Genomic DNA, 25,124 nt, shown 5'->3' on the forward strand with positions numbered 1-25,124 from the left:
AGTTCAAATCCCAACACTGCTAAAAGATGAATCCTGATGTGAGAAGCCCATCGATTCACCTATTTTCCTGTCCTGTGAGAGTCCTGAGTCTCAGTTTGGATGGAGAATGCATAGGAAACCCTATAGCCAGGGCAATAGGTTGTCTTCCATGTAAGCACTGTTATATTTGTTACCTTACTCAGTAAAATACACAATAATTACATAAGACAGAAAATAAGGAGAAAAAGTACTCCAAAGGCAAGATGCTGTCCAAACATACATGTAAATATTGATCCTATGTTTTAATTATTAATTTATGACTATCATGACCCACCCTGGGGATCAATGTCAGATCCTGGGAATGGCCTAACTCCTTTGTTGCTCACAGGCTGGTGTGGTCACTTTGAACTATTCACCAATTGGTCCTGCTAGGCCCTGAGTTCAGATCCCAGCACTACCAACAATTGGATCATGCAGTAAGAAACCAAGTGTGAAAGTTTTTTCCTTTTCTCTGAGAGTCCTGGGTGTTAGGCATGATGGAGAACACGTCTACAAATTTAGATTCCATGTGATAGGATGTTATCAATATAATAAAGGGAATGCGTGTCATCATAGTAAAATCAATGGTAAATAAATGAATAAAACAAAAAGTACAAGGAACAACCACACCAAACGTGTATGGACTGAACATCCATAGGTAAGTACAAATCCTGCATTTTCAATGTATATAAATAGCATGTTTTCCAAGGCTGGGGCTTGAATTTTGACTTAGAGTACAGGCCTGACTTTCTTATCTTCAAGTACGGTGAGCTTGCCCTACTAACGCAGTGCTGCAGATTTACCCAGAACTTGAGTTCAAATCCAAAGCCTGGCAGAAAAACGGGGTGAATTGCAAGCCAAGGAGCTAATTTCTTTTCATTATTTTTTGCTCAGTAGGGGCTTTGAACTCAGGTTGTGGTAACTCTGCCTCAGCTTCGACACCCTATGCTGGGGTGCAGCCACTGGACATACAGTAGATCCTGAGATCCTAGACCCCCAAGCCTTGTGTGGCAAAAATGTACAGAAAAAATGCAGCGAGATGGCCTTTTTATGTTTTCTTCCTTTGCACGGTGACCCTCCTGGGTCTGAATGACACTGTTGCAAAGGGTACTTCACCTTGCATTGCTGAAGGTTGTCAGAGTATTGAGGAAGTCATAGGTCCACGTGGCAATGTAGGCCTTGATTTCAAATCCTAGTCCTGACACCAATCAATGGCAGGAGATACTAAGAGACTCGTTCCCATCCATGGGAATAACAAGGTAATATTATCAATGTCACAGTTGAATGAATTGAGGGTGAATGATGCTCCTATAAAATTAGACAGCATCATTTCAGAAGACTGATTTTATTTAATATTTATGAAGCATTAAAATAATACTATTACTTACAGAATGTAATAATTTCAGGATATTGATTGATTTAGTTAATAGTTTGTTAAGAATGAAAACAATAACATTAATTATATGGAGGCATTATAAATATCCAAGAATTGGTAGGAATGTAGTCTATATAACCGAATAATGTATAGACATCTCTGACACTTTATAAGGATATATATTTATTAGTGTACTACCATCTGCATGTCAATCTGTTCTTATTTTGTCAACCGCTGGGGCTCGATCTCAGGTACTCGGAACTGCCTGTCAGCTCAATTTGCCACAGGATGCCAGGCTGACACTCACCCATTCATGAATTGGGCCTTGTAGGATGTGAGTTCAAATGCCAGCACTCCCCAAAAATGAATCTTGTATTAAGAAGTTGATGCTGACACGTTTCCTTTTCTTTGAAAGTCCTGGGTGTCAGGAAGGACATGCCATACATATGCAAACCTATATCCTATGTAATCAATGTAATCACTGTTCTATGAGTCATAATAGTCAATAAAATGAGAAGTCAATACATGAATAAAACAAAAAATAAAATAAAAAACTACACTGAATGCAATATAGAATCAACATATGCATATAAATATAAATCATATAAATCATATATTTAAAATGTACACAAATAGGATGTTTTCTAGTGGTGAGCATCGATTTCAGGCCTAAGGAACAGACTTTGAATTTCTTGAATTCAAGGAGGCTAGCTTCCCCTTTCTACACAGTGCAACAGCAGGGATCCCTAGGCCATCAGTTGAAATTCCAGTCCTGGCAGAAAAAAAAATAGCATCTCCATGCTATGTGATGCCCAATTCGAAGGTATTTCATTTCGCCTCCATTTAATGAATGTGATTGTTTAAATGCTTCATAAATTATTAATTAATATCGACCAGTGTCCTATAATGTAATTGTGTATAGTTTTATCCTCAAATCATTCAAGTACTGCCCATTTAATCATGATATACATCACATTCCTTTGGTAGTCATATGAATAGGAATGAGCTTCATAGGATCTCCTGCCATTTGTTGGTGGTAGGACCAGGATTCAAACTGTGGGCTCCAGCTCCTACCACTTCAACCTGAGGATAGGGAACTCACAGGTCTGTCAAAGAACATCAGCAAAACCAATGATTAGCCAGGCATCAGTGGCCCCCAGCAGTCCTCCTTAAAACATAAAAGGTTGTGAAAGGAGGATCATGGTCAAAGTCACCCTAGACAGGAAAGCCCTTGAGACTCCTGTTGAATTAGTGCCAACAAAGCCAGAAGTAATGCCATGTGGCTCCAGTGGTAGAGAGCTAGCTTTGATCAAAAGCAACTCACAGATTGTGCCCAGATCCTGAGTTCAAGGTCTGGGAACAAACAGACATAGACAACAATCTGTGCAGCCATCCGGCTAAAGCAGGTCACCCTCTTGTCCCCAACTGGCATGGACAGAGTTCCCCGGGAAATGGGCTGCGTCATTTTGACTCCGCCCATTCTGTGTGCATCACAGGATTCCAGCCACACCCCCATTGTTTCATGGTGCTTTCTGACCAATAGGATACAAGAATGGTGGCCACGCCCACATTCCATGTAGACCAGTAGCACCATGATTCCCTCTGTTTGTTGACACCACTACCAGCAGTTGAGGAAGGTAGAGGTGGCTGAGTGGTGAGCAAGATACTCGAGGCCTAGGAGGAAAGGCCTTCCTCAGGCCCATCGTGTGCCTGCCTGAGCCCTGGCCCCCTCCCCCCTTCCCCATGGAGCAGCATTTCAAACCTGGTGCTGTGGGCTCAGACCCATGGTTTCCTCAGGCAATGGTGCAATGGTGTGCCACGAGCCAGCTTGCGGCCTTGACCTGGTCCTGGCTCCCCTGTCCTCTGCTCAGGGCCTGAGTGTGTGTCATGCCTCTGCCATTGCTGCTTGCCCCACCTGTAGCAGCTGCCAACAGCTTCTGCCAGCAACACATGTGAGTGGCTGCCACACATCCCTGCACCTTGCACCCCATATCCCCTCCTCTCTGACCCGGACCCGCGCCTCCCCTGTGCCCCACAGTCTGGCCCCTGCCCTGCCACAAATGTGCCCCAGGGGTGGGGGTGGGTGTTGGCCCGAGGATCTCACCCCCATCCCCAGCGGCTAGTGTCCCAGGAAACCGGGAGATATATGGTTGAGTGAGGAGTGGGCGCCGGAATTCCCCTGGCCTGGAGAAGTGGGAGCCACACTGCCGCACATTTGCACCCTTCCTCTCCCTGGTGAATACCCGGTGGCTTTAGTCAGAGGTGGGGAGGAGCATGTCTACACCTGCCTTCTGGGGTATTTTTCTTTCTTTCTGGGGATGGGAGGTGTTGGATTCAGAAGATAGACACCCTTGCTGTGTGAGCCCTTGTGTTCTGTGTTCTGTCAACCTTTCACATGAAGACAGAGAGACAGAGAGACACATAGAGAGAAAGATAGAGAGACAGAGAGAGAGAGATAATCTTTTTCCTTGTACAACCTTACTGTGCTCAGGGGAGTGATCAGTTGGCAAATTGCAGGTGCTGCATGGATGAGTCTTCTGTCACCGTTCTGGATGTGTGTGTGTGTGTGTGTGTGTGTGTGTGTGTGTGTGTGTGTGTGTGTGTGTGTGTGTGTGTGTGTGTGTGTGTGTGTGTGTGTAGAATTGGGTTGTAACAAGGAGGAAGAATGCTTTGGTAACTTCTACCTGCTATCTTTGAGGCATGTATGGGCTTCACAGCTGAGGTCTGGGGGCCTGGAAAGGTGTGAGGCTTGAAGGGGACACAGCACTGTTAAATTACAAGAACAAGCGATCTGTGTGCAATGGAGCTGGGTACTCCCTTGAGCCTAATTGGTGGCAGTGGGAGATTTGGAGGACCTGGGAGTGTGGTCTGCAGGGGATGGCTTCCCAGGGGGACAGAGAGCATGACCAACACTTAGTAAGGATACGAGTTCTGCTAGTATGGAGCGCAACAGCATAGGTCAGACTCTGGGTCTTCTCATCATGACGTCTGATGGGCGAGGCCAACCCTATCTTAAATCTTGAGCTGTGATCTTCAGATCTCAGCCTCCTGAGTACCTAGGATTATAGGCATGAGCCTCTGACACTGGCACTCTGGTTCTTTTTGGTATATTAAGGTTAAACCTAAAGACCTTAGGCTTGCCAGTCAGGTCTTCTACAATGCGAGTCAAGCGTTTCTGTCTTGGGCTTTTCTGAGATGGAGAATTAACATATGCTCAGGCTGGGCTGGATCATGGTCCTCCTATCTGTGACAGGCATGAGCCACCAGGCCCGGTCTAGTGTAGTTGGGAAGGTAGACATGTAGCACCACGCTCAGTCATTAGTTTAGATGGATTGTCCCAAACTCAGTCCACGGCAGCCGATTCTTGACCAGAGGTGAAGCTCTGGGTTGGGCCTCAACCATTGGACTTCAATCTCCTCCTGGTACAGTTGAGGAAACAAGGGATTAATATAGAGGGATCTCTGCAGCAGAGACAGGCACAGAGGGAGGGGCCATCTGATCCTGTTCTTGGCAATTCTGTGACCATATGATAGGAAGAGTCCCAGAATGATCTCAGATGGTGTGTGTTATTAATGGTGAAACAGGTATAGGATTATGAAACAAAACATGGATCTCTTTCTTTATTACCCTATCCCCATGAGTAATGGGATCCTTCATTTTGTTCACTTTTGAAGCTGGGGAAACTGAGGCACAGAGAATCCAGGTGACCTACTAATGACTCCTAGCTGACAGGAAGCTCGGTCTGACTTCTCTGCCATGCTCCTTAGGACAATGGGTGCTATTCAGTCCACTTCTTGTGTTGGGAAGTCCACTTCTTTTCAGTCATGGGGCTTGAACTTTGGGCCTGGAGCAGCTCCCCGAGCTCCTCAGCTCAAAGCTAGCACTCTACCACTTGCGTCACAGCACCACTTCCAGTTTTCTGGTGTTTTTTGGAGAAAAGAGTTTCACAAGTGTTCCTGCTGGGCTGGCTATAAACCACGATCTTCATATCTCAGCCTCCATTGTACTTAGGATTATAGGCCTGAGCCACCGGCACCTGGCTTAAGTGTAATTCTGACCTTCTTTCTTTCTCTTTCTCTCTCAGGAACTGATTCAATGGGTGCTGGAGGAGGTGGCCGAGCATCCCCATATGATTGGAACCAAGGTGGCCCTCTCATTCTGGAGGTAGACTGTGGCAAAGGCTCTGTCATGCTCACTCTGTTGTACCAGCTCCATGAGGTAATTCCCTCTGTGCCCTCGCTACACTGTGACAATAATCCATTGTCCAACTAGCCTTACTGGACTCAGTACTGTGTTCAATGCTCTTTTCTAGCAAAAATTTCTTGTTAAAATTATGATACATAGTTACATAATGAAAATGTAATGCCATCTTAAGAAAGTCATTTAGGGTTCTGGGAATGTGGCTTCATGGTATGGTGATTGCCTAGCATGCATGAAACACTGGGTTCAATTCCTCAGTACCACATAAATTGAAAAGGAATCACTGGAAGTGGTCCTGTGCCTCAAATGGTGGATGGTTAGACTTGAGGGGGAAAAAAGCACCGAGTTTTAGCTCCAGGACTGCCAAAACAACAACAGCAACAACAAGAACAACAGTCTAAGTGAGATTTGGAAACTCTTTTGGCAAGTCATCACACCAAAAGGGCAGAGGCTAATTAACAGTTGTGACAGAAGAGAAGGAATAACTCCTGATGGAAAGAAAAAATGATAGTAACTAAGGTATAGCAGAAACCGTTCTAGGAAACCATTTTTGGATATTGAAGAACTAGTTATCAACTAGGCTTATTCCTCATTGCCTTTAGCATTCAAAATCTCCTAGGCTAGTTCTTAATCTCTGTGTGATAAATGTATCTCCTATGCTGTTCTTTCATACCTGATCTCCTTTGCTTTCTAAAAATCTGTCTTTCTATATTTCTCTGTGAACATTTTCTGATACTAAATACACTTACAAAGATGGAAGAGGATGCTAATGTAAGAGTCCCATAGCTCATGGGTCATTAATGTAACAAAATGGGAAAGGAGGACATATTTATTGCTAACTCAATCATTCTGACAAGCTTCAATGTCACATCATTTGGTTCAGATTTCCATTCTTTGTCTACATAGTGACATTAAGTGAACATAAATGCAAATATGAGCCGGGTGTTGATGGCTCATGTCTGTAATCCTAGCTACTCAGGAGGTTGAGACCAGAGGATTGTGGTTCAAAGCCAGCTTGGTCAGGAAAGTCCATGAAACACTTACCTTCAATTAACTCCAGAAACTCGGAAGTGGTGCTGTAGCTAAAGTGGTAGAGTGCTCAATTTGTGCTGAAGAGCTGAGAGACAAGGCCCAGGATCAATATTCAATAATCACAACCAACAAAAAATTACAAATATGGCTTTACGTTTCCCTCAAAGGAATGATGAAGTCAATAGTAATCTTCCCAAATGATTTAGTAGTGCACCTACTTTTGCTGAGTTATTTTTTATGGCTTCTTTGCTAAACATATTCTCTTCTTTAAAAATTGCCAAATAGTAACTTTATAATAAACTTCATCTAATATTTCTTGGTTCAAAAAGAAGTACATACAGTTGATGTCACTTAGCTTTCTTACTGTCTTAGTTCAAAGCCAACCAAGGCAAGAGAGTCTGTCAACCCTTATCTGTAATTAAACACCAAAAAAGCCAGAAGTGGAGGTTTGGCTCATGCAGCGGAGTACTAGCTTTGGGCCAGGTGGGAAAGAAAGACAACTGGTTAGGGACAGGGGCCAGTCTCTAAGTTCAAGCCCCAGAACCAGCACAAACTAAATAAACAAGGAAACAAAACAAACCCTGGGTATTTCTTTGGGACTCTCCTTAAAATAGTGGTGGTCTGAAAATAGGCTGCTTTTTCTGATCATACTCACTGGATCCTGCTTTTTTGGAATCCTTATTGCTATGGAAAACTCAGGACCAGACTAAAGGAATTGATAACTGATTCCTGCAACAAGAGAATCATCTCAGGAGTGAAACATCCATCCATAAGACACTTTAAAACCTCCATATCTTTGCTTCTTTGCAGTAGAACATTTTTAAAGTAAAGTGACTTCCTTTTGTTCTATACTTGGCATCAAATGACACATTGTTTCCTTTTGTAATACTCTCAACCAGAAGTTCACAGACAAGTTTTATATGAGTAAAGGACACACTCACAAAAGTCAGGGACAGAGTTTCCTTCCAGCCTAGGATCCTTTTCTTATACAGTAAAAAAGAAAGCAATAGTTAACTTGAGCTTTGTCATTTCTCTATGTTCAATTCCTCTCCTAGGATCAGTTTCCACATCCAGTAACAGTTACTTCCACTTTCTTCCAGTAACAATCTATGGTGCTGCTCCAGAAAAAAATGAATGTTTTCTGGCTTCATTGAAATAGCACAAGGATACTTTTGGCCATGAGGTAACACGTGTTTCAGAGACAACTTAGTAAAGAGAAATGAAATTTAAATTGCTTATAAATACATTATCCATGAGAACATTTTGTTCAAACTTCCTATGTGCTCTGTAAATTAAGGTGAATTTTAAATAGGAAGAAGGTTCTCAGATCATTTTTGTGAGTCTATGTGCTGTGCATTAATTTCCCAAGTATACATAAGTTAAGAGTAAGACAAACAATAGCAATTATAGGAGAAAAAAAATTTCTGTGTTTATGTATAAGTGTTCAATAAAATATAGAAGACTCAACAAATAAGAACACATTGAAAAAATAAAGCCAAATCCAATATGTAGATTTATGGGAGTGATATAGAGAAAGCATTACTCCTAAGTGGAACATGAAGCATGAGGCCACTGCCTTTCTAAATCACGCTTGCTAATCACGTAAATGTGCAAAAAGGAGAATGGAAGAATGATTCTGTTTCCAATGCAAGTCAGATATATGAGAGTAGACACATAACTGGAAAAAAGAATCCATCTTGAGAGAACAGGAATTATACTAGCAATGAACCTGGTGGCTAAGATCACATTTCTTTTTCTTTCCTTTTCTTATATTCTTTTTGTTGTTGTTTTTGTTGTTTGTGGCACTTGAAATATAGGACAGGTTGCTGTCCCTCTGAAATGCAGCTCAAGGCTAGGGCTCTTCCACTCGAGCCACAGTGCCACTTCCAATTTTCTAGTAATTATTGGAGAAAAGAGCCTGCAGGACTTTCCTACCCGTGCTGGCTTTAAACCCAAATCCTCAGATTTCACAACAACTTGGTTTATGATCACATTTCTAACAGCGTACACTCAGGATATGTAATGTATATGTTCATCTATCTTTATATGAATTCTTGAGTTAAAAATCTGGGCTACAGGTTAGACTTTACACTCCCAAAAGTGTTTGAAGTTTAAAAGTTGATACTCCTGGAAAAATAAAACCTCAGAATGTAAAGGAGTCTGGGAAGTAAAATTTGCATCCAACTTGGACAGTATGGGCTTTGAGACACTACCTATAATTAATCAGGCAAAAGCTGGAATACCAGTCACGAGCAACATTGCTGAATAACAGCTTTAGGTTTTTGCATACATACATACGAACATACACATACACACAGAGGCACATATAGGTGCACACAAAAAGACACAAATGAAACAACTCTCAGAATATGTATAAAAGTTAGAAAACAATAGAAAATAAGTCCTGAGTAAGATTAGAATCAAATGATAATTTTAAATATTAGAAAGCCTTCAAGTGAACTTTCCCCCAGAAGTTGATAATATTACATAGGTAGGGACCAGAGATAGTAAGAAAGTCAAGTAATCATTATTATTATAGGATCCATGGTGGAATGAATCAGGGAACCCTGCAGGTGCATCTGAAAATGTTCATATCCTGTGTCAAATGTTAAAACATCTTTGAAAATAGTACATAAACAGTCTGAGCATTCAGTCTAGTGGATAAGATCATAGGAGAAGTTCAGAACTGCTAGTCTGTTTCTAGATTAAATAAACAAACTATGGCAGGGCAAAGTGCTACAAGCTTGGAATTGTAGCACTCAATTATTCTACCTGGACCAGGTAGAATAATTTTGTCTCATTAAAACAAACCAAACAACAAAAAAGGAATACACAGTTGGAAGTTTGGGCTAATTTTGTCATTATATTTTGAGAAGTCAAGTTTCCTATTGAATGCAACTAATATATATCCACACTTGTGTTTTAAATGCTCTCATCATTACAGATGAAAAATAGATCATGATTCCCATCCAAAAATTTGCAAAAGTAAGTAAGCCTCATTCTGTTGGATTCCAAATTAATGTTGAAGGATTACAAAAGCTTAAATCTGGAGAAATAGCAAAGATCGTCTAATGTAGGACTTTGTAGACCTTGTTAAATTAGAATTTAGATTTAAAATATATTTTTTGGTTTTGTTTGTAATTTCATATTCTATAGTATACTACAAAATTCTTTTTAAGTAGAGGGATTAATTGTTAATTTCACAAATGATTCTGGCATTCTATTTGTCTAGATATTCTTTCAAGAGAGTTATAATTAGAACATAGTTAATAGATAATTCCCACAGTTCATGTATACTGTGTTAATGTGAATAATCTAGACAGAGTTGCCAAAAATGGATGACATTAATTTATACATTTAGAAAAACCAATTTTTTAAGGGTTTGGTTTAATATGGTTTGAAGAGAGTAATTGTGTGACATCTTCTTTCTTCTACCTATTTGTAAAACAGGAAGTCATTTCCTTATTCACGTACCTCTGTATACATGGAGAAAAATGCTAGGTTTGGGGTTTGTTTTCAATTTTGTTTTTGTTTTATTGGCTCATCCTAGAGCTTGAACTCTTGGCCTGGACAGTATCTCTGAGCCTGTTGATGCTCAAGTCTCGTGCTCTACCACTTCAACCTCAGTGCCACTTGAGTCTGGCTTTTGTGGAGAATTTTTTTGGAGATAAGATTCTAAGAAACCTTCCTGCCTGGGTGGGCTTTGAACCATAATTTTTTTTTATCTTAGCATCCTGAATATCTATGATAGTTAAAAAAATATAAATATAAATAATATTTGCAAGTGTTCTGATCTCAAGAATACCAGTGGAGGAAAAATGATGCAGCTGAATGTATTGTGGTGTTCTTTTCAGAACAAGGAGGGCGTCACATTAGCAGAGGTGTAGCATTTTTTCAAAATAGAGATAAGGTATTCATGATGTGAATTAAGGAATTTTAAGGTGCTCCTTAAAAGTTGGAAACTGTTGGGCTAGGATGACTTTATGGCATAAATCTTGGGATTGATGGTCATAGAAAAAATAGCTTACGCTGATAAACAATAGCTTACTCTTGAAGAATTAATTATTACACATACTTCATAGTTTTATCCTCTACCAGAATGTGGCTATTTTTCTGTTGACTTCTCAGTCTGTAACACCCCATTGGAAACTAAATCTATTGCAGAATTATATAACATGCAAACAGGTACTGTTTGGAATCTCTCAGGAATGTTTAGAATTTAAAAATGAGTAGTTATTAGTCATAGGAATTTTGAAGAACACATATATTCTGTCCTATTAACTACTTACTTTTAAAAGTTATGGGTTTCCATAGCATTAAACAGTTTTCTGTTTTAGAATGAGAAAGTACTAAATTTATACTTTTTTGAAAAAATTGGCAAGTATATTGTGAAAATATTGTCTAGTTGAATAACATTCAAATTGATGACCCTCTGATAAAAAGGGGTAATTAATTCAAATTAGATGCCAAATTGTACTGATTTTTAAAAGATTACTACATAAAGAATATTATTTCCTGTGCCAATACAGTGAAATTATATTTTATGCAGTTTGTTTTTCAATTTTATTATCAAAGTGATGTACAGTGGGGATACAGTAATTGTAAGGTATTAAATAATAACTTTTCAAATTTGTTAACCTTCTCTCATTTTTCTCACAGTTTTCCTTCACCCCTTCATCCCTCACAAGTTGTAATGTACATTTCCAATATATTGTCTTGTGAGTATTGCTATTGCATTGGTTTCCCTTTTGTCCTTTGTCTCACCATTATGCTTTTCCTCTTCCCTTCACTAATCAAGGTAAATGTATATACAATACAAAATGATATACCGGAAGGATAAACCATAGGGGGAAAACCCAAAGAAAACCGAAATCACATAGTTCATCAAAAACAACAACCACAAATGAAAAAATCTGGTTCCATATCTTGGAATTAATTGTGCTTAGCATCAGCTAATATGGTTATTTATATACATAACAAAGCCACTGGAATATAATAGCTGCCGGGATACTATATCATGAAAATAGCATGTTAACTTTTTGATGGTAATGGTGGAATTAGGATTGGTGAATTCGTGGTTCTGATAAAGGATTTTCAAGAGTTTTAATGTTATGACAGGTAAATTTTAATTGTTCAAAATTTTAACAACTTAGCCTATTACGAAAATTGAAATTGCCTGGAAGAATAGTCTTTTCATGCAAAGAAATCCAAGGAGACTTAGTAGAGAGGGAGCAATGTGAATGAAGATGGCTCTTTTTCACACTAAACAAACAAACCTGTAAATCCTGTAGGGTCCCTTGGAATTGTCCTTACCCAGGAAATATATTTTCACTGTTTGAAACAAAGTTGTATTGAAATTTAAATTCAAAGTTCTTAAAAAAAAATAAGGCATCAAAATTTGTGAATTTACCTTTAATTACCAAAGAGTAATTCTCTGAAAAAGATAATTTGTGTCAAAATATTTAGGGAGAAAGTGACCTTCACAATGAAAGAAGGTGTTGGGATTACACATTTTCGTTTGTAACACTTTCCACAATGTCTTTGGATGTGAAGCAGTGAAACACAGAAAAAAATCTGATCGGATATTTCAAACCAATGATTTCACATTTCTAAGTGGCTCACAAAAGTAATATCCTTATTAATATGAGATAGTGAAGACTTCTGTTATTACATATGCCAAAAAGTTCAGAAAAGAATTGAGCAAAAGGAAAAGTTAATAAAAAAAAGTTTTCTTAGAAGACTTAGTTAAGCATATTGTATTCAGCAGTGAAGGGAGGCCAAAACTTTTTGATATAAATTGTGTTAGAATTTTTACTCCCTAAAGTGAGTTTACAGAGCCTATTTGGCTCACTACAGTGCAGAACTGATTGAATGAAGACATGAAAATAAATTCCACGTCCAAATGAGGCAACTTAAAGAGTTTTAAAAGAGAAATAATGAAGATTTAACAGTGGTGGAGCCCATATAGTCCTTCAGCTTCACTAGACATGAAGCCAAGAAGCTGTGATTAATTGGAACTCCGGCAACAGCTAAGAGGAGGACATAGAAGTAGGACATAGAAGCATTGTCCTTTTGTAACAGACACTGTCTTCCAAGGTATGGGTCATTCAACTCTATTCTCCTCCATAAATCTTGGTGAACAAATGCAAGACCAAGAGAAAAATAATCTGTTGAAATAATTTTGCCTAGAATAACTTCACTGTTACTGATATGGTATCTAAGGAGAATCTTAAGAGAGAAGATAAAAGTGCAGTATTTTTTGTTTCCTATCAGCATCTTGTTAGGAAAATATATCTTTGAACTTAGACAATTCTGATTGAACCAACAAGTGATGGAGTACTTATTTTTGTGGGTACTTTAGACACAAGAAGTCTTTTAAGGTAAAAGAAAAAAATAGCCAAATATTTGTGATCACAGCTTCTAGGTCTGTATTCTGGAGACAAAGTTTTACATTAGATGTCTCCTCATTAACATAAATGTTGTTTCATAGCAACCAAATGCAAGAGGGATATTTAATGGACTCACTTGGCCAATTAAACATCATGAAAGAAGAAAATGGCAAATAATATGTAATGAATTATTTTGCCAGAAGAAAGAAGGAAAAATGTAATTCAAAATCAATTGACTTAAAAGTATGAAGAAAGAGTAGTGAAGAGAGATTAGAGAAAATATAGAGTATTGTTTTCTCTCCAGTGGAGTAATGGGTTCATGATCTTGTTTCTTCCACTCTAACCTCACAAGCTACCAAGTGTGTCACAGGACTGGATTATCCAGTTCAGACAGAAATCTCGTAGAAGAAAGATACTATTTGCAGCAGATGTAGGTGATTTATAACCTTAGACAATCTATTTAATTCTGTTCAAAATTCTCCCCTATCCCAAACTTCCCTCTTTGAACAGTTTTGTTTGCTTTTCCCAAGACTGCCCTTCATTAATAGATTAAAATTTTAAAAGGTCATATTCATACTCTCTGGAGATTGCTGTTTGGTTGTATTTTTTCTGTTTTGTGTTTCTTGTGTTTTTTAACTGAATTTTAAAAGGTTGTGCAATTGTTTTACAATTAAATATATCCATCTAATTGTCCAATGCTCCTAGATAGGAGTCATTCTTTCCATCATTCTCAACCAACCCTTTCCAATTTACCAATTTCCAATTACCAATTTCCAATTTACCACTTCCTTTATCATATGTGTACATTGAATATTCTAGCTGTACTTGCCCCTTGTTCATTTTTCATTCATTCTATGTCTTTACTATAATTCCACTATGGTTTCAACATCCTGATAGTCAGTGTTAAACTGTCTATTAATACTTTGAATGGTTTATATGCATTCCATGGACATTAAATCCTGCATATTCTTGAACTGATGTCAGCTTACATTTCCATAATTGATTTATCTGCAGCAAAAGTTTGCTGGAGACTGGAGAGGTGAAGCACCTAAACAAGATTTTATTCTCATCCATTTGGAAGATTAATCTTTAGTCAAAAAGAAAGTTTAAAAAATGGCTTAGAATGTATACCTAACTACGAATTTTTATAAATGGCTTTGTACAATGGTGTGATTATTTTATTTTACATGGAATAATATTTTCTACTGCCTATAAGTTTTGAAAAAGAAGAAAATTAAAATTTATTCCAAAAGAGGAATATTGTAGGGAACCGAGGCGAGACTCCGCCCACTCCCTTGCAGCTTTGAGGTAACCACCCCAGACGGTGCTTGGCGGGACGCCTGGGCTGTGCGCGTGCATGAGCCAGGTAGAGCCCCCAGCCAATCCCATGACACCTGGTGTCGGTGAAAGGCAGGCGACCAACAATAGAAAGACCCGCGTTCCGATTCTCTATATAAGCGTCTGTGTTTCGGGTGCACGCTCTCTTGCGCCCAAGCTCTCCTACAACTAAAAGGCTCTCCAATAAAGCGTGATCTGAGAAGACTCCTGGTGTGGTGGTCGTTTTTCCTCGCTGGTCGAGTAGACGGTCACTACAACTGGTGCCGAGACCCGGGAACGAACCTGGGACGGGACCCGCGCGAGAGGCTGAATCGGAGCCAGAACTCAACACGCGGAGAGGAGACATCGGTAAATATCCCCCGGTATGCTGTTCACTGTAGATTTAGATATTTATTGGTTACTTGCATTGCTTCTTCCTTTGTGGCTTGTCTTTTTGATGGTGCTCACTTGCCTCGAGGAGGGAGGGTTTGATTTAATCCAGGAAGGACGCAAAGTACTAACGCAGCATCAGGATAGTCTATCAGAGTCAGCATACAGTAAGGGGGAGGAAAATAGGCCTAAAAGAAAAAGGGAAAAAAGACAAAAGGATCCTAAAGAATTAAAGCAAGAGGGGCTGCAGCCCTCACAAAAGGAGAAGGGTTTTAGGGAGGGGCTCTCGAGGAGACCCCCGTGCCCTTCTTTAAAAGCAAACCGGTTCTCAGCCCTACATGTGGAAGGGCGGGACCAAGAATATAGTAATCTTGTGAGTGACTCAGAGGAAGAAATGTTAGAGGAGGAGGGAGAGCAGCTCGATCCAGCTGATAGTGAAGAGTTAGAAGAGGCTGCGGCGGAGCACGTGGCAGACAGATATGGAGGGTGGCGCCCCCTAGGGGTGGGAGTACCGCAGCAGCCAGGAAGAGGAAATGGAGCTGCCCCTCACCCGTCGGCCCCCCCGCCGTGCCCACCAGCAGGGAAGAGTCACTTTATAAAAGGCAGCACCTGGTCGCCATTAGCAGCCGCTTTTCCAGTCTTTGAAAACCCAATTACTAATGACAGAATTCTTGAGCCGGTTTCCTACTCCCAGTTAAAAGATTTAGTTGAGGCAGTCAGGACTTATGGGGTGACGGCCAATTATACCACTGCCTTGCTTCAAAGGCTAACTATTAATGCTATGATTCTGTGGGAGCAAAAACTGTTCAATATTTTCCTGAATTAGTGGCTAAACAGGCAATTTTGATCTGAGAAAAAAATAAAAATAAAAAAATAAAAAATAAATAAAAAAAAAGAGGCAATTTTGGGTATAAAGTATTGTTTAATGCACTTTGCAAAAATTCCAGATAAATTAATTATTCCATACACCCGTGAACAAGTTGAAATTTTAGCAGCCACAATGGATATGTGGGCAATTCTTGTTTGCTCATTTCCAAATGTAATTGATAATCATTATCCTAAGCATCCTCTGCTTGCCATAGTTAACAAAAATTTAGTGTATTTTCCTGTTGTCACTTCAAAGGAGCCCTTGGCTGATGCTCTAACCATTTTTACGGATGGATCAAAATCTGGACAAGGTGCCTTTTTTGTTCAAGGACACAAACAGCCGGTAGTCTTTAATTTTCGGCCGAATGTCCCACAGGCTGTTGAATGTTTAATTGTGCTTGAAGTTTTTAAAAGATTTGATCAACCTTTTAACTTATTTTCTGATTCATTATATGTTGTAAATGCCGTTGCTTCTCTTGAAGTTGCTGCTTCAGTTAAGCAGGCCAGTACAATTTCTAATGTTTTGTTACAGATTCAATCCCTTATCTTAAACAGAAAACATCCTTTTTATATTGGACATATTCGTGCCCACTCTATGTTGCCGGGCCCAATGGCAAGGTGTAATGATTTGGTGGACCAGGCAACTCGGGCTATGGCTCTGGTTGCTGCTGATCCTGTAGAATTGGCAAAAGACTTTCATAAATTGTATCATGTACCTGCTAATACCCTTAGGAAAAGATATAATTTGTCCAGGCATGTGGCAAGAGATATTGTTAAAACCTGTAAATCTTGTGTTACCTTTCTTCATCCTCCCCATGTGGGGGTAAACCCCAGGGGGTTGAGACCAAACACCCTATGGCAAATGGATGTTACTCATCTGACGGAATTTGGTAAGTTGAAATATTTACATGTGTCTGTGGACACCTTTTCTGGTGTCATTCATGCCACACCTCTGGCAGGAGAAAAGGTGTCTCACGTCAGAATACACTGCTTAGAAGCTTGGGCAGCTTGGCGAAAGCCCCTTAGACTCAAGACGGATAATGGCCCTGCTTATACTTCCCATGGTTTTCGCGCCTTTTGCGCACAAATGCAGGTTGCCCACACCACTGGATTGCCCTACAATCCTCAAGGACAAGGTATAGTGGAAAGAGCTAATCGAAGCATAAAAGAAATGCTTCAAAATCAAAAAGGGGGAGTTGCTGAGTCCGCGTCCCCCAGGGAAAGACTTTCTCTTGCGCTCTTTACCCTTAATTTTTTAATTCTAAATGACAACGATCAGTCTGCCGCAGATCGGCATATGACAAGAGACTCCATGGATACTAAAGACATGGTTATGTGGAAGGATGTTATTAATAATAAATGGTATGGACCGGATCCGGTAATAACGAGATCCAGGGGAGCTGTTTGTGTTTTTCCACAGAGTCAAGAAGTACCTCACTGGGTGCCAATGAGACTGACCAGGCCGGTGGAGACTGCAACAGAACCCCCTCTTGAAGATGCAGCTGATCTTCCTGCTGTTAGCAACAGTGCTAATAGCAATCCCTGTGGTAGCTAAACCGATGATGCTGTGGGCTGTTACAATTTACTGACTGGATTGCCTCTGCGGTGTCCTTTTCCAAAGAGCGGGTGGGAGTCGGAATGTTTTTAGCCTGCTGCTTGGGAGGATGCATGGTCTGCCTATGGTTGGTCTGTCGCCTTCGAGCCCAAACCAGAAGGGACAAGGTTGTTATCTCGCAAGCATTAGCCGCTTTGGAGAGTGGATCCTCACCCCAGATTTGGCTGTCGGCCCTAAGAGGCAGTTAAGCCTTACCATTCTGCATAGCCTTAGCACCCCGAGGGATCAGGAGATCCCATTGCACCGGGACAGGTATGCAATTTGCAATTTGGGACAGGGTGCAAGGCAAGTGCACTGCACTTGAGGAGATGGTTCTCATCTCCTCAAGAAGAGCATGCTGGGTTGCAAGTGGGTTGATGCCCAAGATCCCACCTCTGCAAAAAAGGCATCGGACGGGCCTGGTCATCACTGGGGAAGGCGCCCCTCAGGCGAAGGCCAGTGCAAGGTCCTCTCATTAATGTTTTAGACAGAGGCCCAACCTCTACTCTTACCTGTTGCCATAAAACAAAGAAGGGGGAACTGTAGGGAGCCGAGGCGAGACTCCGCCCACTCCCTTGCAGCTTTGAGGTAACCACCCCAGACGGTGCTTGGCGGGACGCCTGGGCTGTGCGCGTGCATGAGCCAGGTAGAGCCCCCAGCCAATCCCATGACACCTGGTGTCGGTGAAAGGCAGGCGACCAACAATAGAAAGACCCGCGTTCCGATTCTCTATATAAGCGTCTGTGTTTCGGGTGCACGCTCTCTTGCGCCCAAGCTCTCCTACAACTAAAAGGCTCTCCAATAAAGCGTGATCTGAGAAGACTCCTGGTGTGGTGGTCGTTTTTCCTCGCTGGTCGAGTGGACGGTCGCTACAGAATATGATAAAAATAGAAGACAGATATTATGTTTGTCATATCTCTGATGAATACCCATATTCAAGACTTAAAGTCATATTTCTTACTATGTTAGACAGAGGGAAAAAATAAAATAACATATGATAAGGCAACTATTTGTGACTTTTTAAAGTGTAGCTTATTAAATGATGAAATTTATTAGCTCAGGTTTGGGTTTGAAATTTAGGAGGCTAACCTATTTAACACATTTCTGGAAGGCCCTTACTGAAAAACACAAATTGTGGGTGGTACTATTTCTACACTTTAATGAATGGTTGAACGTGTTTGGCATTAGTGCTGTGTAAATAATTCAACTCTATTGTAACTTGCTCCCTACACTTAAAAAACTTGTAATGTCTCTAAGTATCATCAACTTGTAAAATGTCATTTTGACGAATGTGATTTTAAAAAGTTTATTTGAAAAGGAATACACTTTCAGAAGATTAAATGTAGATTATCATTGGTTTGAGAGTGACATTTTTATACAACAGAACCATGTTGTACTGAACTCCCAGTGTTTTGAAGCACTCCTTAGTGCTTCAAATATTTTTCTGAAATACATTTGACCTCTAAGTCAAGTTTTCTGGGCTTTAGTAGACCAATTATGGATCTATCCTTCAAGGAACCATTTTTTGGCCCACTTATGTTGGAATAAAATCTTTCATTAATCATAGGGGAGGGGTATTAAAAATAATCTTATGACACTTTGTAAAATTGTTCACTCATATGGGCTGGTCATCTATAAGTTGAATGTTTTAATTACAGTACTTTCTCTCAAATTTTGTTATTTCATTCTTCATTTTAAGTTGCCTTGCATTCCACAATTGCTTACTGCTAATTCCTGCATCTCAAGTAATTGGGGCCCTGAAATATAGGAAATGAGAAATTGAGATTGGTCTTCAATTACTATGTGCTGAAATGTTGCATGGGCCTTGGTGAGAAGTCTTGCCCCTGTTATCTGATGATGCAGGTAACTGGGACCTGGGATCCTAGGACCCATGGGGACTGCAGAAGAATAATGTTTTTTTTTAGATATCTTAGCAAAATTTGGGTATAATCAATAGGAATGCTTCTGAAATATGGAGAAAAACAGTTTGGGACAAGAGAGTTAAAACAATAGACAGAGCAGCAGAGTAAAATACATTATAGATTAGAGGAAAACATTGTTTTTTTACCATGTGGATTCAGAAGACCAAGAACAGTTAGGATGTATCACAAGTTTATACTATAGACATTGCATTGATACTTTTTATATTCTAATATATATTTTAAACCTAATTATTTATATTCCAATTCTATTTATTGGAATAAATAAATATAAATTTATTTGTCAAATTATCAACTAATTCTAGTAAGTTTTACTGTGTGAAATATAAAATCAGCACATATAAATATAAAATATGTAACTATATATAATATAATTAAAAGGCACAGGTTTGCATTGTTCTGTTGTAGTTACTGTATCAAACGCAACTCTGTTTTAAAGTATTATTCCATTATCTCTACCTTAGTGTTTGATAGAGTTAGACCTAAAGCTTTACCATTTTTAGATTTACAGCATGGAGGCAAGAGGAAACACTGTGATTAAAACATTATCAATTTAATGCCTAATAACGAGGAGAAACATATGAACTTCTCCTGCAACTATGAAAATATTTGGTGATAAAAAGGCAGTAGTGTAAGTTCCTGCCTGGTTGGATAGTAGACAGGCCAGGACATTAAGTAATCATGCATATGAACAATTTTTTCCCCTTCTTGACTTTAGCTACTTTTGAAATGGAAGGTATAATAAACAATTATATTTTGATAAAATGCCTTCTAGTCTGAACAGTTCTGTTTGAACTGTTCATCTCTCTATGATCCCTTGTAACCAAGATTAGTTTTGTTCTAGTAAGACAATCTATGCTGTCAGGGTAAGATATTCTGGTTGGTCTGTTCCCACATGGAAGAAGGGTGAAGGCTCAGGTAGACATTTGTGCCAGTAACACCTCATTTGGGAAAATATCAGCTGAAGAAGTTTAGAAGTAGCTCTAAACAATGCTTACTTTGAATCCATTAGGTCCACATAGCTAACACAGTTGGATAAATTATTACTTGAAAAAGCCATCACCTTTGGACCTATCTATAAATAATTGAGAGTACGATCAAATTCCAAATAAAAAGACTTAAGATAGTCATTGACAAAAAAAATTGCAAATGTGAGCAATTGATCGATCAATATAATTTTTCTACTATTCACAGAATTTTATGGAAATAAGATCGATAGCATTGTTCGGAACAATACGGTTTCCTTGTTACAAGTAGGCACCCATAGATATAGGCTTGTATAAAGATTGCATCATTAACTACTTAAATTTAGAGGATACTACATGCTTCAGCAGCACGAATACTCAAATTACAATGCAGAGATTAACATGGCACTTGCACAAGGATAATATGAAAATTTGAGAAGTATTCCATATGTTTCATTCTTCAGATGCAAGAAATGAAAAACAGTTATTAAAAAGTTGATTACAAAATTACAACTGTAACAATACACGTAATTCATATAATTAAATTTAGTTTGACATCAGTGTATTAAATATTCACCTCAGGAAGGCGTTTACATAGCATAAACTTTACAAAACTTTTCAAATTAGACAACATTGTCATTTTATCCTAAAGAAAATAATATTAAGACCTAGAAAAAAAGGAATCAAACTGTTTCTATATGGAATGTAATCATAAAGGACACATTAATGAACCTAAATATTATAAAATAATGTAGAATTCAAAGTATATTTAGGAGAAAATAAAATAAATTATGAACATTATGCAAACATAGAATATAGGATATTGTCAAATATACTTTTTCAGACAAGCACCAGAAATATTTTAGTTTCTGTACTACTCATTTCAACAGGTAAGTTAAAATTGTTTCTGATTAAAAAATTCACAAACTCTGAAGAAATCATTATACATGTATACAAAAACTACTGAATACATTTTGACATCCAATGCAGGCAATTCACTTGGAAGGATTCTGCAGAATCCATGAATTTTTACAGTAAAATATTGGTGTTGCCGGGCACATGTGGCTTATGCCTATAATGCTAGCTACACAAGAGGCTGAGATCTGAGATCATGGTTCCAAGGCAGCCTGGGAAGGAAAGTCTGTGGTACTCTTATCTCCAATAAACCACTAGAAAACTGGAAGTGGAGCTGAGGCTCAAGTAGTAGAGCTCTCATCTTGAGCTGAAGAGCACAGAGATAGCTCCCAGGCCCAGAGTTCAAGCCCCATGACAGACCAAAATAAAATATATTGCTCTTATTTGGATTGTGTAAATATTTTGTAGGGACACAAAAGATCGACTTGCATTTTTGAAAATTAAGAAACTTAACCCGACCATTAGGACACAGGTGAACAATTTGTACAGCCTTCCACAACTTCATAGAAGTAGTGATACCTACTTATCCTTTTGGCAATATCAAGTGCAAGTTTTTCTATGTTGTTTTCCAGGCCTGGTTTTATATAATGGTTCAACAGAAGGAGATCCAGCGTATCTTTGCTAGCTCAATTCTCAGCAGCAAGATGTAAGGGGGACAAGAGGCCTTTAGTTGGGCATTGGTATTTGGATCATGATGAAGTAATAAAGAAGTCACTCTGGTATTATTCCACGTATATGCACTGTGCAGGGGTGTCCAGTCATCTACAGTTATTGCATGTGCCGCTTGAGATACCAACTCACTGACAATGTCTAATTGTCCACTGTACGCTTCTCGATGAAGAGGGTTATACTCATCGTCATCCCTACTATTCACATGAGTGGCCTTTTGGGAAAGAAGTCTCCGCACTGTAGTAAGCCGAATATTTTTGGCAGCCCATTGAAGAAATTTGCTTGGATCCTTCTCCATTTTTTTCTTGCAATTGATGTCATTCGTTATTTTTTCATCTTGTTCTTCATATTCCTAAAAATTGCCTAACCAGAAACTTTGAGTGCCAGTGGAAATGAGGTGTCCATGTATTTTCCTAATAGTTCACATTGGTTGATCTGGACAGAAATATCCAAGGATTTTTCTGCAACTGTTTATTCACCATGATTTATTTTCTCTTTTTCCAATTTTACTATTCGAAATTATTCTAACTGGAAAGTAGGGAATTGATGGAGAGCAGCGGAAAGATGTTCCTCCGTTCTCAAATGTACACACTGAAAATGAGGACCAGTGATCTCTTCATGTGCAGCTTATTCTAGGAATGAGAAATTAGGAAATAACGCCTTCTATATAAATGATTTGGGAAATGGCAGAGCAAAAACTGAAATGATGCAACCAAAAAATATGAAAGCAAAATAAATCAGGATAATTATGGAGCAATAATATTATCTATGAGAACCAAGAAAGGGAGAGAGAGAGACAGATGATGTGCAATGACCTAGCTAGCGACAAAATCCATGCCTCTGATCAATTTATAGAGCAAACAAAATTTTATTTTTTAAAAAAGATGGGAATAGAATTCATGTATTTACTTGAAATTAGTAAATACATTTATAGTAGCCTACATAAAGAGACATAACTTTGACCAAATTACAGACAATAAACTAATTCCTTGATAATTCTAGCAACAGATCTGACTGAAATCAGGTGAATCACACTTTTCCTATATAATGAAGAAATAGAAAGGTAGTAAAGTAGCTAGAGAAGGCAGGGAGATTGTATCTGTGACAAAACTGAGAAAATTGTTATTGAGGATTTCTTACTGGTGATCCACTTGCACTGGAAACATGATTCTGAACTATTGATTTCTGATTCTGAATTATTGATTTGATCATTATATTCTCCAAGAAGAAAAATGAGAATTGATAGTTAAGGACTACTAATACATTTTGACCTTCTCACTAAGCACTTTCAATTATTGAAATCACATGAAGACAATAGACAGGCCTACTTTTTAGATGAAAGCACGTGTCTTTAAAAAAAAACAAGGAATGTATGTAGTCATACAAAGGACTTCTATTTTACCAATGCCTCATACATTTTTCTAATGTTGGGTAACAATAAATAATGGATCTATTAGAAAGCTCTTAAGGCTCATATGTTCAATAGTGAGTTCTCTTACACTATAATATGGTATTTTTTGTGTATGGTCTTAAGAATAATTTACATTACTAACTTGAATTTCTGACAGAACAGTATCATCACTGTACATCTTGCTTCTATTCTCTCAGTTTTAAATTACTATTTAAGTATGTGCATTAGATAATTATAGAGGAAAAAGTAGAAGCCACACTGATGGCTTATGTGTTTAGTAGTAGTTAATCAGAAAGATGAAATCTGAGGATTGTGGTTTGAAAGCAGACCAAGAAAAAAAAAAAAGTCCATTAGATTCTGATTTGAATGTAACCAGAAAAAGCTAGAAATGGAGCTGTGGTACAAGCAGTAAAATGCTAGCCTTGAGAAAACTGAAACAAAAAATAAATTCTGGGACAAAGCCAGGCCCTGAGTTCAAGCCCTAGTATTAGCACCAAATGAATTAATAAGGTAATCAATTAATTAAAAATAAATTAAGTGGTCACATTTGGAGAGGCAGGTAAAATGTAACATGGGTGGTGATGGTTCATGTATTATTTTGTAATAAGGCATATTATCATTTGTACAAATCACTAATATTTTATTTGAACTTTTTTGTACAATAAACCCTGAATTTAGCATGCATGTATATGTGTATGTACATGTGCAAACATGTGTATACATGTATATGTGTGTGTGTGCTGTTGCAATGTTGCTTGCCAATGTGGACATGGTGAGGCTGAAAAGAGCTAACTGTGTTGCAATGTTATTTATCAGTGTTCTGTCATGTCATTTCAGTGGAACCACCCTTCTGTACATATTATTTGTCTACTAAAAAAGTCATCATAATCAAAGCATTTACAGCATTAAGTTAGAGAAACAGACCGCTTTCAGCTCTTATAGTATGTGAGGTAAGAAGCTACGGACATAATTAGGTAGTAAGTTATTGCTGTAAGATGATTGTCAGTACAAAATTCATATTTGAACTCTTAAATTGGTTATACTTTTAAGATACACTCATGGAGTGATTTGGACCGACTTGACCAAGCAGGTATTACTCTCTGGTTATTCCTGTGAAACACAAGTTGGATAAACTCTTTCCGGATTTCTGTAGAGAATCACTTTCTTTGCAAGGCCATATCTATTCGCACTAAGAGTTAATCAAACCCATATTACGTTTCAATATCCCATCTTATAGACAAAATAAGTATTGTCGATATTCTTGTTAGATATTCCTTCCAAAAACGAACAAACAAAAAGGATGTGTCATGTCCCGATTGTGTATGCATTTGAAGGTGTTTTGTACATGCACAGGGATCTTTACCAATGGCTCTTTTGTGGGAGTAACTATGACAACTTTAACAAATAAGGCTTTTTGAATATCGTTTCCAATATACATAACATCCCAGAGGAAGTCTTGCAATTTCTGAAAGTTCTTTGAATATTTTAATATTATTTCAGTTCATTAACTATAGACCTAAATTTTCTGAAATAAATATTGTTAAGATCTGAAAATGTAAGTGAGCATGTAGGCTTTTTTATGCATCATTTTATGAAAACCCAGTTTTTATGAAAATAAATGGAATAGAATAAAAGAATGTAAGTGAATTGGGTAAGCTAATTATTAGTATAACTTTGTTTTCTATTAACAGTTCATTGAATGTACATGATGCAGTTAAATTAGTTCCTATGTGTCTCTGTACTTCAGTTAGTTTTAGAATCTTTATAGTTATGAGTGAATGTTTAGTATAAATAAAGGTCTTTATAAATGATTAGAATTACCCTTGTGTTTTGTGTCCTACTCCCAAGAAAATGAGTTATTTTTAAGTGTTAATAGTTTATCATTTTCATTATCATTATCATAGGGAATCATTATCATTATCATAGGGAATTTAAAAATGCAGTAGTATTGATGTCTTTTAAAACCAATTGTATTCACAAGTTGGAGATTCTTTAATTCATACTTAGGTCTTGGTGCCTATGATTTTTAACCTCTCATTCCT

General features: G+C 38.4%; 1 long non-coding RNA gene and 1 pseudogene across 1 annotated transcript; both read left to right on the forward strand.

Annotated features, from left to right (window-relative positions):
- Window positions 1–3,031: 3,031 nt before the first annotated feature.
- Window positions 3,032–11,324, forward strand: LOC138815714 (uncharacterized). The gene is made up of 5 exons (XR_011368429.1): window positions 3,032–3,345; window positions 5,478–5,611; window positions 7,726–7,808; window positions 9,570–9,610; window positions 11,285–11,324. It is a non-coding gene; the product is annotated as an uncharacterized lncRNA (long non-coding RNA).
- Window positions 11,325–20,444: 9,120 nt separating this feature from the next.
- On the forward strand, window positions 20,445–20,541 carry LOC138815717 (U6 spliceosomal RNA; annotated as a pseudogene).
- Window positions 20,542–25,124: the final 4,583 nt, after the last annotated feature.

The sequence above is a fragment of the Dipodomys merriami genome, unplaced genomic scaffold (genome assembly GCF_024711535.1).
Source record: "Dipodomys merriami isolate MVZ:Mamm:240054 unplaced genomic scaffold, mDipMer1.0.p SCAF_660, whole genome shotgun sequence".
NCBI classification, from domain to species: domain Eukaryota; kingdom Metazoa; phylum Chordata; class Mammalia; order Rodentia; family Heteromyidae; genus Dipodomys; species Dipodomys merriami.